The 13,205-nt window shown below is 43.1% G+C and overlaps 1 protein-coding gene and 1 long non-coding RNA gene across 9 annotated transcripts in view; one reads left to right on the top strand and one right to left on the bottom strand.

Annotated features, from left to right (window-relative positions):
• gcgra (glucagon receptor a) overlaps positions 1–13,205 on the bottom strand; it is a 274,805-nt gene that overhangs the window by 83,653 nt on the left and 177,947 nt on the right. For 3 of the 8 annotated variants that reach the window (XR_010977587.1, XM_068058440.1, XM_068058447.1), the window contains exon 1: positions 2,115–2,367. The exons of 2 other annotated variants lie outside the window; for them this stretch is intronic. The gene's annotated coding sequence lies outside the window, so the exon portion shown is untranslated. Of the gene's footprint in view, positions 1–1,245; positions 1,267–2,110; positions 2,368–13,205 lie in introns of those variants that run through there. 3 more of the 8 variants (XM_068058441.1, XM_068058444.1, XM_068058446.1) reach the window with 3 other exon arrangements.
• Positions 1,483–13,205, top strand: part of LOC137384421 (uncharacterized) — a 150,722-nt gene continuing 138,999 nt past the window's right edge. The window contains exon 1 of the long non-coding RNA XR_010977588.1: positions 1,483–1,855. This is a non-coding gene — a long non-coding RNA (uncharacterized lncRNA). The remainder of the gene's footprint in view (positions 1,856–13,205) is intronic.

Raw genomic sequence — 13,205 nt, 5'->3', positions numbered from 1 at the left:
GACAGAAACAGAAACTGATGGCAGTTCCTCGCAAATGGTTTATGCAGGCATGTAAATTCACTGTGATTTATTTAATACTCAGGAACTCCCAAAGCAGAAAATCTCTCTATGGGTTTAAATGATGTTGGGTTGAGGGATAAAATATTGACCCAGGACAGTGACAAGAACTGAGAGAAAGTGGGATTAGAATAGGTGGATCGTTTTTCGGCCGGCACAGACACGATGGGCCAAGTGGCCTCGTTCTGTGCCTTAAACTTTCTATGATTCTATAACTCCCTTCTCTTCTTTTAAATAGTTTCCTGGGATTGTGTGTTCACCTGAGAGGCATCAGAAAAAGGCGCACTTCAGACAGTGCAGCACTCTCTCAGACCTACACTGGGAGTGTCAGCCCAGATTACATGCTCAAATCACTGCAGCGGGACTCTGAACCCACAGCCCTGTGATTCAGAGATGGGCCGTGCTGACATGTACAGTCTAGGTGTTGTGAGCACTGAATCGCAACTTGGTTATTGAGGGATTCTGACAACCTGCACAGACCTGGAATGAGCACCGTCTTAATACCAACACATCACTATCACTCCGCCTGCACCCATCCCTGGGAAAGTCCCATCACTGGGCTTCCATAGCCTCAGCTGGAACCCCGGAGATGGTGGTAGGGGGTCCAGCGAACACTATCCAGGGTTTACTGTAATATTTTCTGCGAGAGTGGGGTCAGTCAGTGACCCGGAACCCTGAATATGCGGCCAGTCTCCCGTTTTAATGGCTTACCACAAAATTACAATACATTGTAACTCGCCTTAAATTTAGTAAAAAGCCTTTAGGCGTTTCTTTAAAACAATCCGACTAATTGTCAGCAACTGTATCACCGAGGAGCGGAGGTGGCGGTTTCACATCCCATTTCCCTGCTCATTACCCCATCCCGACTGGATACCTGTCTGGAATAGTATCTCCTACACCCCAAATCCGCATATTAACTCCCTTCCCCCCGCAATTGATACCAGATTCCGCTCTTTGGGGGAAATCTGAAGAAGTCAGTGGGAGGGAAATGCAGACAGAGTGAGGGAGGCTGCACTCCCTGCAGTGGGTCACTCAGATCCACGCGGCTTTCACCCAGACTGCACACCAACCCGTGCCTTGCTCTGTGCAACTTGTCACCGGATCTCTGGTTGGACTGGTCAGCTGCATCCTGAACTAACTCAGACTTCCCCTTCAGTCTGACCTGCTGGACCGTGCACTATCACTCACCTGCTCTACTCACTCTTCATCTGGGTCCCGGACTGAGGGGACCCTGCCGCTTCGCCCTTCACTCACCCTCCCTGCTTATTGTTTTGGGGTCGCAATGCATTGCAAACATTTCCCGTGGAGAGATTCTCCAATCTGGGCGGGTGAACCAGGTTAGACTCCCCGATCATTCAGAGGCACTTCTGACCCAGCAGAGCTCGGAAGAGCAAGTCCAGTGGTTTAAACATGAGTTAGTGCAGGTTGTTAAAATCCCTCAATAGTCAAGATGCATCTCAGTGCTCACAACACCTAGCATCATGAAGCAGACAAAATTCTTACAGAGCTTGACAGGGTAGATTCAGGAAGGATGTTTCCTCTGGCTGGTGAGTCTAAAACCAGGGGACACAGTCTCAGAATAAGGGGCAGGCCATTTAAGACTGAGATGAGGAGGAATTTCTTTACTCAGAGGGTGGAATAGCGCTGGATCCTGACGTTACCAGGAAGGAGAGCAGACACCGGCTGTAGGAAAGCGGCTCTGTCTCAGGCTGGGATATTGAGGATGGGAATGAAGAAACGCACTGAGCCCACATCCGCCCCACACACACTCCATCCATGTCTTGGGGAAATCAGGCAGGTGAGTATAGAGAACAATCTCGGAGGAACGGGAATGCAAACTCTCCCTTTGCCCGGTTCTTCCCGGTGGGCCGGCTGTGGGCTGCCCCGGGCTCGCAGTGAGTTGTCCCGGGTGGCTCTGTGGCACTGACTGGCTCGAACTGCGCAGAGCTCCACAAACAGCCCAGCAGCACACAAACACCATACACACACCAACAACAACAGGTAGCAAAAAACATCAACAGGGCAGCACACAGGAAAACTTCCAGCAGCTCACCTACCGTCCAGGAGATCAGATGTACAATAACTGAAAGGCAACATCTTACTCTGTGAGGTCAGTGTGGGTCTCCTCTCAATAACGCTTCAAATAATCCCAAAGTGGCATTTTACAGCAGACAGCCGGCTGACTCAGTGACAAAAGTTTGCAGCAGATTCCGCGATCCGAGCCAGACGGGGCTTGAGATATTTTTGTCCCACCCACTGTTTAATCTGTGTCTCTCTGGCTCTTGATGAGAGAAGTTGAGACTGAAAGAGCACCAGGAACAACTGAGAGGAAGGGGGAGGGAGCGCATGCGCAACAATCCAGCACCCCCACCCCACCCCCGCCCCCCCCCCCCCTCCCCACCACCCCCACTTCCAGAATAATTAACATAGAATCACAACGATACAGCGTGTGCAGGCCATTCAGCCCATCCGACCGGTGCCCGCTCTTTGAAATATCCAATTAGCCTCACTGCCCTGCCCTTTCCCCAGAGCCCTGCAAATGTTTCCACATGAAACAGTGACCCAATCCCCTTGGGAAAGCTCCTGGTGAAGCTGCTTCCACTGTCCTGTCAGGCGGTGCATTCCAGGTCCAACAACTCACTGCTGAAAACATTTTTTCCCCCTCATGTCGCCTCTGGTTCTTCTGTCAATTACCTAAGAGCTGTGTTTTTTCCCTTGCTATCCCTTCCGGCATTGGAAACAGATTCTCCTTATTTAGTCTATAAACCATTTCATGGTTTTGAACATCTCAATTATGCCTATCCTAAACGTGCTCCACTTTAAAGAGAACAACACCAGTTTTTGTATTCCTCCATGTAACTGAAGTTTCATCCCAGGTATAATTCCATTAATTCACACACTGTCCTGTATTACAGATAGATCACTCCCACTAACTAACACACACTGTCCTGTATTACAGATAGATCACTCCCACTAACTAACACACACTGTCCTGTATTACAGATAGATCACTCCCACTAACTAACACACACTGTCCTGTATTACAGATAGATCACTCCCACTAATTAACACACACTGTCCTGTATTACAGATAGATCACTCCCACTAACTAACACACACTGTCCTGTATTACAGATAGATCACTCCCACTAACTAACACACACTGTCCTGTATTACAGATAGATCACTCCCACTAACTAACAGACACTGTCCTGTATTACAGATAGATCACTCCCACTAACTAACACACACTGTCCTGTATTACAGATAGATCCCTCCCACTAACTAACAGACACTGTCCTGTATTACAGATAGATCACTCCCACTAACTAACACACACTGTCCTGTATTACAGATAGATCACTCCCACTAACTAACACACACTGTCCTGTATTACAGATAGATCCCTCCCACTAACTAACAGACACTGTCCTGTATTACAGATAGATCACTCCCACTAACTAACACACACTGTCCTGTATTACAGATAGATCACTCCCACTAACTAACACGCACTGTCCTGTATTACAGATAGATCACTCCCACCAACTAACACACCGTCCTGTATTATAGATAGATCACTCCCAGTAATTAACACACACTGTCCTGTATTACAGATAGATCCCTCCCACTAACTAACACACACTGTCCTGTATTACAGATAGATCACTCCCACTAACTAACACACACTGTCCTGTATTACAGATAGATCACTCCCAGTAACTAACAGACACTGTCCTGTATTACAGATAGATCACTCCCACTAACTAACAGACACTGTCCTGTATTACAGATAGATCACTCCCACTAACTAACACACACTGTCCTGTATTACAGATAGATCCCTCCCACTAACTAACAGACACTGTCCTGTATTACAGATAGATCACTCCCACTAACTAACACACACTGTCCTGTATTACAGATAGATCACTCCCACTAACTAACACGCACTGTCCTGTATTACAGATAGATCACTCCCACCAACTAACACACCGTCCTGTATTATAGATAGATCACTCCCAGTAATTAACACACACAGTCCTCTATTATAGATAGATCACTCCCAGTAATTAACACACACTGTCCTGTATTACAGATAGATCACTCCCACTAACTAACACACACTGTCCTGTATTACAGATAGATCACTCCCACTAACTAACACGCACTGTCCTGTATTACAGATAGATCACTCCCACCAACTAACACACCGTCCTGTATTATAGATAGATCACTCCCAGTAATTAACACACACAGTCCTCTATTATAGATAGATCACTCCCAGTAATTAACACACACTGTCCTGTATTACAGATAGATCACTCCCACTAACTAACACACACTGTCCTGTATTACAGATAGATTACTCCCACCAACTAACACACTGTCCTGTATTACAGATAGATCACTCCCAGTAATTAACACACACAGTCCTCTATTATAGATAGATCACTCCCAGTAATTAACACGCACTGTCCTGTATTACAGATAGATCACTCCCACTAACTAACACACACCGTCCTGTATTACAGATAGATCACTCCCACTAACTAACACACACTGTCCTGTATTACAGATAGATCACTCCCACTAACTAACACACACCGTCCTGTATTACAGATAGATCACTCCCACTAACTAACACACACTGTCCTGTATTACAGATAGATCCCTCCCACTAACTAACACACACCGTCCTGTATTACAGATAGATCCCTCCCACTAACTAACACACACTGTCCTGTATTACAGATAGATCCCTCCCACTAACTAACACACACCGTCCTGTATTACAGATAGATCCCTCCCACTAACTAACACACACCGTCCTGTATTACAGATAGATCACTCCCACGAACTAACACACACTGTCCTGTATTACAGATAGATCCCTCCCACTAACTAACACACACTGCCCTGTATTACAGATAGATCCCTCCCACTAACTAACACACACTGTCCTGTATTACAGATAGATCCCTCCCACTAACTAACACACACCGTCCTGTATTTCAGATAGATCCCTCCCACTAACTAATACACACTGTCCTGTATTACAGATAGATCACTCCCACTAACTAACAAACACCGTCCTGTATTACAGATAGATCCCTCCCACTAACTAACACACACTGTCCTGTATTACAGATAGATCCCTCCCACTAACTAACACACACCGTCCTGTATTACAGATAGATCACTCCCACTAACTAACACACACCGTCCTGTATTACAGATAGATCACTCCCACTAACTAACACACACTGTCCTGTATTACAGATAGATCACTCCCACTAACTAACACACACTGTCCTGTATTACAGATAGATCACTCCCACTAACTAACACACACTGTCCTGTATGACAGATAGATCACTCCCACTAACTAACACACACTGTCCTGTATTACAGATAGATCCCTCCCACTAACTAACACACACTGTCCTGTATTACAGATAGATCACTCCCACTAACTAACACACACTGTCCTGTATTACAGATAGATCCCTCCCACTAACTAACACACACTGTCCTGTATTACAGATAGATCACTCCCACAAACTAACACACACCGTCCTGTATTACAGATAGATCCCTCCCACTAACTAACACACACTGTCCTGTATTACAGATAGATCCCTCCCACTAACTAACACACACCGTCCTGTATTACAGATAGATCCCTCCCACTAACTAACACACACTGTCCTGTATTACAGATAGATCACTCCCACTAACTAACACACACCGTCCTGTATTACAGATAGATCCCTCCCACGAACTAACACACAACTGTCCTGTATTACAGATAGATCACTCCCACTAACTAACACACACTGTCCTGTATTACAGATAGATCCCTCCCACGAACTAACACACACTGTACTGTATTACAGATAGATCACTCCCAACAACTAACACACTGTCCTCTATTACAGATAGATCATTCCCAGTAATTAACACGCACTGTCCTGTATTACAGATAGATAACACCCAGTAATTAACACACACTGTCCTGTATTACAGATAGATCCCTCCCACTAACTAACACACACCGTCCTGTATTTCAGATAGATCCCTCCCACTAACTAACACACACTGTCCTGTATTCCAGATATATCACTCCCAATAACACACACTGTCCTGTATTACAGATATATCACTCCTACTAACACACACTGTCCCGTATTACAGATAGATCACTCCCACTAACACACACAGTCCTGTATTACAGATAGATCACTCCCAGTAACGAAAGCGCACTGTCTTGTATTACAGATATATCACTCCCAATAACACACACTGTCCTGTATTACAGATATATCACTCCTACTAACACACAATGTCCTGTATTACAAATAGATCACTCCCACCAACTAACACACCGTCCTGTATTACAGATAGATCACTCCCAGTAATTAATTAGCACTGTCCTGTATTACAGATAGATCACTCCCACCAACTAACACACCGTCCTGTATTACAGATAGATCACTCCCAGTAATTAACAAACACAGTCCTTTATTACAGATAGATTACTCCCAGTAATTAACACACACTGTCCCATATTACAGATAGATCACTCCCACTAACTAACACACACTGTCCTGTATTACAGATAGATCACTCCCACCAACTAAAACACACTGTGCTGTATTACAGATAGATCACTCCCAGTAATTAACACACACTGTCCCATATTACAGATAGATCCCTCCCACTAACTAACACACACTGTCCTGTATTACAGATAGATCACTCCCACCAACTAACACACACTGTCCTGTATTACAGGTAGATTTCTCCCACTAACTAACACACACTGTCCTGTATTACAGATAGATCACTCCCACCAACTAACACACACTGTCCTGTATTACAGATAGATCACTCCCACTAACTGACACACAATGTCCTGTATTACAGATAGATCACTCCCACCAACTAACACACACTGTCCTGTATTACAGATAGATCACTCCCACTAACTAACACACACTGTCCTGTATTACAGATAGATCACTCCCAGTAATTAACACACACTGTCCCATATTACAGATAGATCACTCCCACTAACTAACACACACTGTCCTGTATTACAGATAGATCACTCCCAGTAATTAACACACACAGTCCTGTATGACAGATAGATCACTCCCAGTAATTAACAGGCAATGTCCTGTATTACAAATAGATCACGCCCACCAACTAACACACCGTCCTGTATTACAGATAGATCACACCCAGTAATTAACACGCACTGTCCTGTATTACAGATAGATCACTCCCACCAACTAACACACCGTCCTGTATTACAGATAGATCACTCCCAGTAATTAACAAACACAGTCCTTTATTACAGATAGATTACTCCCAGTAATTAACACACATTGTCCCATATTACAGATAGATCGCTCCCACTAACTAATACACACTGTCCTGTATTACAGATAGATCACTCCCACCAACTAACACACCGTCCTGTATTACAGATAGATCACTCCCAGTAATTAACAAACACAGTCCTTTATTACAGATAGATTACTCCCAGTAATTAACACACACTGTCCCGTATTACAGATAGATCACTCCCAGTAATTAACACGCACTGTCCTGTATTACAGATAGATCACTCCCACTAACACACACTGTCCTGTATTACAGATAGATCAAACCCACTAATTAACACACACAGTCCTGTATTACAGATAGATCACTCCCACTAACTAACACACACTGTCCTTTATTACAGATAGATCACTCCCACCAACTAACACACCGTCCGGTACTACAGATAGATCACTCCCAGTAATTAACACACACAGTCCTGTATTACAGATAGATCACTCCCACTAACTTACACACACTGTCCTGTATTACAGATAGATCACTCCCACCAACTAACACACCATCCGGTACTACAGATAGATCACTCCCACTAACTAACACACACTGTCCTGTATTACAGATAGATCACTCCCACTAACTAACACACACTGTCCTGTATTACAGATAGATCACTCCCACCAACTAACACACCGTCCGGTACTACAGATAGATCACTCCCAGTAATTAACACACACAGTCCTGTATTACAGATAGATCACTCCCACTAACTAACACACACTGTCCTGTATTACAGATAGATCACTCCCACTAACTAACACACACTGTCCTGTATTACAGATAGATCACTCCCACCAACTAACACTCCGTCCGGTACTACAGATAGATCACTCCCAGTAATTAACACACACAGTCCTCTATTACAGATAGATCAATCCCAGTAATTAACACGCACTGTCCTGTATTACAGATAGATCACTCCCACCAACTAACACACCGCCCTGTATTACAGATAGATCACTCCCAGTAATTAACACACACAGTCCTCTATTACAGATAGATCACTCCCACTAACTAACACACGCTGTCCTGCATTACAGATAGATCACTCCCACTAACTAACACACACTGTCCTGTATTACAGATAGATCACTCCCACCAACCAACACACTGTCCTCTATTACAGATAGATCACTCCCAGTAATTAACACACACTGGCCTGTATTACAGATAGATCACACCCAGTAATTAACACACACTGCCCTGTATTACAGATAGATCACTCCCAGTAATTAACAAACACAGTCCTATATTACAGAAAGATTACTCCCAGTAATTAACACACACTGTCCTGTATTACAGATAGATCACTCCCACCAACTAACACACATTGTCCTGTATTACAGATAGATCACTCCCACTAATTAACACACACCGTCCTGTATTACAGATAGATCACTCCCAGTAATTAACACGTACTGTCCTGTATGACAGATAGATCACTCCCACCAACTAACGCACTGTCCTGTATTACAGATAGATCACTCCCAGTAATTAACACACAATGTCCTGTATTACACATAGATCACTCCCACTAACTAACACACACTGTCCTGTATTACAGATATATCACTCCCACTAATTAACACACACTGTCCCATATTACAGATAGATCACTCCCACTAACTAACACACATTGTCCTGTATTACAGATAGATCACTCCCACTAACTAACACACACTGTCCTGTATTACAAATAGATCACTCCCACCAACTAACACACGGTCCTGTATTACAGATAGATCACTCCCAGCAATTAACAAACACAGTCCTCTATTACAGATAGATTACTCCCAGTAATTAACACACACTGTCCCGTATTACAGATAGATCACTCCCACTAACTAACACACACTGTCCTGTATTACATATAGATCACTTCCACCAACTAACACACCGTCCTGTATTACAGATAGTTCACTCCCAGTAATTAACACACACAGTCCTCTATTACAGATAGATTACTCCCAGTAATTAACAAACACAGTCCTCTATTACAGATAGATTACTCCCAGTAATTAACACACACTGTCCTGTATTGGAGATAGATCACTCCCACTAACTAACACACACTGTCCTGTATTACAGATAGATCACTCCCACTAACTAACACACACTGTCCTCTATTACAGATAGATCACTCCCAGTAATTAACAGGCACTGTCCTGTATTACAGATAGATCACACCCAGTAATTAACACACACTGTCCTGTATTACAGATAGATCACTCCCAGTAATTAACACGCACTGTCCTGTATTACAGATAGATCACTCCCACCAACTAACACACCGTCCTGTATTACAGATAGATCACTCCCAGTAATTAACACACACAGTCCTCTATTATAGATGGACCACTCCCAGTAATTAACACGCACTGTCCTGTATTACAGACAGATCACTCCCACCAACTAACACACCGTCCTGTATTACAGATAGATCACTCCCAGTAATTAACACACACTGTCCTGTATTACAGTTAGATCACTCCCACTAACACACACAGTCCTGTATTACAGATAGATCACTCCCAGTAACGAAAGCGCACTGTCTTGTATTACAGATATATCACTCCCAATAACACACACTGTCCTGTATTACAGATATATCACTCCTACTAACACACACTGTCCCGTATTACAGATAGATCACTCCCACTAACACACACAGTCCTGTATTACAGATAGATCACTCCCAGTAACGAAAGCGCACTGTCTTGTATTACAGATATATCACTCCCAATAACACACACTGTCCTGTATTACAGATATATCACTCCTACTAACACACAATGTCCTGTATTACAAATAGATCACTCCCACCAACTAACACACCGTCCTGTATTACAGATAGATCACTCCCAGTAATTAATTAGCACTGTCCTGTATTACAGATAGATCACTCCCACCAACTAACACACCGTCCTGTATTACAGATAGATCACTCCCAGTAATTAACAAACACAGTCCTTTATTACAGATAGATTACTCCCAGTAATTAACACACACTGTCCCATATTACAGATAGATCACTCCCACTAACTAACACACACTGTCCTGTATTACAGATAGATCACTCCCACCAACTAAAACACACTGTGCTGTATTACAGATAGATCACTCCCAGTAATTAACACACACTGTCCCATATTACAGATAGATCCCTCCCACTAACTAACACACACTGTCCTGTATTACAGATAGATCACTCCCACCAACTAACACACACTGTCCTGTATTACAGGTAGATTTCTCCCACTAACTAACACACACTGTCCTGTATTACAGATAGATCACTCCCACCAACTAACACACACTGTCCTGTATTACAGATAGATCACTCCCACTAACTGACACACAATGTCCTGTATTACAGATAGATCACTCCCACCAACTAACACACACTGTCCTGTATTACAGATAGATCACTCCCACTAACTAACACACACTGTCCTGTATTACAGATAGATCACTCCCAGTAATTAACACACACTGTCCCATATTACAGATAGATCACTCCCACTAACTAACACACACTGTCCTGTATTACAGATAGATCACTCCCAGTAATTAACACACACAGTCCTGTATGACAGATAGATCACTCCCAGTAATTAACAGGCAATGTCCTGTATTACAAATAGATCACGCCCACCAACTAACACACCGTCCTGTATTACAGATAGATCACACCCAGTAATTAACACGCACTGTCCTGTATTACAGATAGATCACTCCCACCAACTAACACACCGTCCTGTATTACAGATAGATCACTCCCAGTAATTAACAAACACAGTCCTTTATTACAGATAGATTACTCCCAGTAATTAACACACATTGTCCCATATTACAGATAGATCGCTCCCACTAACTAATACACACTGTCCTGTATTACAGATAGATCACTCCCACCAACTAACACACCGTCCTGTATTACAGATAGATCACTCCCAGTAATTAACAAACACAGTCCTTTATTACAGATAGATTACTCCCAGTAATTAACACACACTGTCCCGTATTACAGATAGATCACTCCCAGTAATTAACACGCACTGTCCTGTATTACAGATAGATCACTCCCACTAACACACACTGTCCTGTATTACAGATAGATCAAACCCACTAATTAACACACACTGTCCTGTATTACAGATAGATCACTCCCACGAACTAACACACACTGTCCTGTATTACAGATAGATCACTCCCAGTAATTAACACACACAGTCCTGTATGACAGATAGATCACTCCCAGTAATTAACACACAACGTCCTGTATTACAAATAGATCACTCCCACCAACTAACACACCGTCCTGTATTACAGATAGATCACTCCCAGTAATTAACACGCACTGTCCTGTATTACAGATAGATCACTCCCACCAACTAACACACCGTCCTGTATTACAGATAGATCACTCCCAGTAATTAACACACACAGTCCTCTATTATAGATGGACCACTCCCAGTAATTAACACGCACTGTCCTGTATTACAGACAGATCACTCCCACCAACTAACACACCGTCCTGTATTACAGATAGATCACTCCCAGTAATTAACACACACTGTCCTGTATTACAGTTAGATCACTCCCACTAACACACACAGTCCTGTATTACAGATAGATCACTCCCAGTAACGAAAGCGCACTGTCTTGTATTACAGATATATCACTCCCAATAACACACACTGTCCTGTATTACAGATATATCACTCCTACTAACACACACTGTCCCGTATTACAGATAGATCACTCCCACTAACACACACAGTCCTGTATTACAGATAGATCACTCCCAGTAACGAAAGCGCACTGTCTTGTATTACAGATATATCACTCCCAATAACACACACTGTCCTGTATTACAGATATATCACTCCTACTAACACACAATGTCCTGTATTACAAATAGATCACTCCCACCAACTAACACACCGTCCTGTATTACAGATAGATCACTCCCAGTAATTAATTAGCACTGTCCTGTATTACAGATAGATCCCTCCCACTAACTAACACACACTGTCCTCATTACAGATAGATCACTCCCACAAACTAACACACACCGTCCTGTATTACAGATAGATCCCTCCCACTAACTAACACACACTGTCCTGTATTACAGATAGATCCCTCCCACTAACTAACACACACCGTCCTGTATTACAGATAGATCCCTCCCACTAACTAACACACACTGTCCTGTATTACAGATAGATCACTCCCACTAACTAACACACACCGTCCTGTATTACAGATAGATCCCTCCCACGAACTAACACACAACTGTCCTGTATTACAGATAGATCACTCCCACTAACTAACACACACTGTCCTGTATTACAGATAGATCCCTCCCACGAACTAACACACACTGTACTGTATTACAGATAGATCACTCCCAACAACTAACACACTGTCCTCTATTACAGATAGATCATTCCCAGTAATTAACACGCACTGTCCTGTATTACAGATAGATAACACCCAGTAATTAACACACACTGTCCTGTATTACAGATAGATCCCTCCCACTAACTAACACACACCGTCCTGTATTTCAGATAGATCCCTCCCACTAACTAACACACACCGTCCTGTATTACAGATAGATCCCTCCCACTAACTAACACACACCGTCCTGTATTACAGATAGATCACTCCCACTAACTAACACACACCGTCCTGTATTACAGATAGATCACTCCCACTAACTAACACACACT

This window comes from Heterodontus francisci, chromosome 26 (assembly GCF_036365525.1).
Source record: "Heterodontus francisci isolate sHetFra1 chromosome 26, sHetFra1.hap1, whole genome shotgun sequence".
Classification (NCBI taxonomy): Eukaryota; Metazoa; Chordata; class Chondrichthyes; order Heterodontiformes; family Heterodontidae; genus Heterodontus; species Heterodontus francisci.
This window is presented reverse-complemented; position numbering and strand designations above follow the sequence as displayed.